The following is a 1,704-nucleotide window of genomic DNA, read 5'->3' as shown; positions in this document are numbered from 1 at the left end:
GGGAGGAAGTTAGACCACCTTATAAGGTGGGTTGTTCCACCGCTAGTAAGTGAGTGAGAATAGGAGTGCTACACGCGCGCTCCTCCTCCTCCTCGCTCGTCTCGACACGACACGACACGACACGACACGACACGACACGACACGACACGACACGACACGACACGACACGACACGCGCTCGTGGTGAGTGGATTGAGCCTCGAGCCGAGACTTTCCTTACTTTTTGCAGCTCAGGAAAATGAACAGAGTCCTATACACGAGTTCGGGTCGCTCCCGGGCGTGGCCCACGTTGCCTAGGGTTTCCCGAGCCTATATAATCTCCTGCCCGGCTACCGCAGAAACACATCCAATACACGAGTTAGGGTTTCCACCTCTCTCTGCTTGCGCCGCCATCGTAGCCTACTCCATCCCGCGCGCCGACGTGCATCGGCGAACGGGAGAGCAGGTCTCCGGAACCGCTCGTCCTTGCGATCCTGTACGGGAGAGGGCGAATTAGGTTTTTGGGAAGCGCTCTGCGCGACTGCTCAAGCTCTTCATCACGGATCGCCTTCCGTCCAAGTCGGGCGGTGCTGCCTACCGTCGTCTTCAACGCCGTCTACTTCGACCCGTCGTCAACAACGTTGTCATCAACAGCGTTACTGCTGCGACATCTTCTGCTACACCTTCACCGCCACCTCCACCAGATCGGTACGTGCGACATATCTCGATCTGTTTAGCGATGGATGCTTTATCGTTTGCGCTGCTGCTACTCATGTTGCTTAATGCATCTAGTATATTTGAGTTTCACATGTTAGTAGTTGCTGCCATCATGTTTTATATTCTGGAATTAATCATGGAAATTGTGCCTAATTATCCAACAGGCTCTCCTGGCCCTCCTCCTCGTCGCCTCGTGCCGGGACCTCGCCGCCGTGCCGGCAGCAGCCCAAGGTAACTCAACCGGACCGATCACGCTCTCACACCACGCTCCACTCTCCCTAGTCCTAGCCGCCGGTGAACTAACAGCTCCTGTGCTCTTTTCTTCTTGCTTCGTCTTCCGGCGAACAGCTGCTGATGGCGCCGCCGCGGCTGCTACCGACGACAACGCGCAGGCACAGATCAAGCCGACGGGGTATGTGGGCGGTGCGTGCATCATTGTGTGCAGGTATTGCAAGCTCCCGGGCGGCGACTGCTTCAGTTGCAACTGTGGTCATTGATGAAGTAATGTTTAGATCCGAACTCTCCAGGAGTTGTTTTTCAATAAAGTAGTATAAGATCTGCGTCTTTAGTGAACTAATGTACTAAGATCTGGTCGTCGTACTTGGCACTTTCAAGTAATAAGTAAGGTAAATGTAAGATCTGCTTCTTGTACTTGGCATGTTTGGTGCAGAATATTTTCTTCTAGGCATAAATAAATCTGCCAGCGCGCCTGAAATCTCCGTATGTGTGTGTGGGAAGATTCGATGACATGCTTTCTTTTAGGCTTAAGTAAATCTGCTGATTTCTGCAAATGTTTCAATTTTGCCTCCTTCTATGTCAATCAGGTTTGTGATCACACACGAGGTGCGCAAAGTCCACTCCATCTTTTATTTCGATATAAAGGCGCATTATATTAAACTTTTAAAAAAATATTAGCAACAAGGTGATACGATATACAACTCCATCTGATCTTCTCTCGACTGCAAAAATAAAAGATCGGAAAAATAAATGTGCCTGTTTCGCAACAATT

The 1,704-nt window shown here is 50.5% G+C and overlaps 1 long non-coding RNA gene across 1 annotated transcript; it reads left to right on the top strand.

The window, feature by feature from the left end:
- The first annotated feature begins 839 nt into the window (after nucleotides 1–839).
- LOC127330054 (uncharacterized) lies at nucleotides 840–1,414 on the top strand. Its single transcript, XR_007869103.2, has 2 exons — nucleotides 840–926; nucleotides 1,044–1,414. It is a non-coding gene; the product is annotated as an uncharacterized lncRNA (long non-coding RNA).
- Nucleotides 1,415–1,704: the final 290 nt, after the last annotated feature.

The sequence above is a fragment of the Lolium perenne genome, chromosome 2, assembly GCF_019359855.2.
Source record: "Lolium perenne isolate Kyuss_39 chromosome 2, Kyuss_2.0, whole genome shotgun sequence".
In the NCBI taxonomy this organism is placed as follows: domain Eukaryota; kingdom Viridiplantae; phylum Streptophyta; class Magnoliopsida; order Poales; family Poaceae; genus Lolium; species Lolium perenne.
Note: the sequence above shows the minus strand (reverse complement) of the source record. Positions and strands in the feature narration are given on the sequence as shown.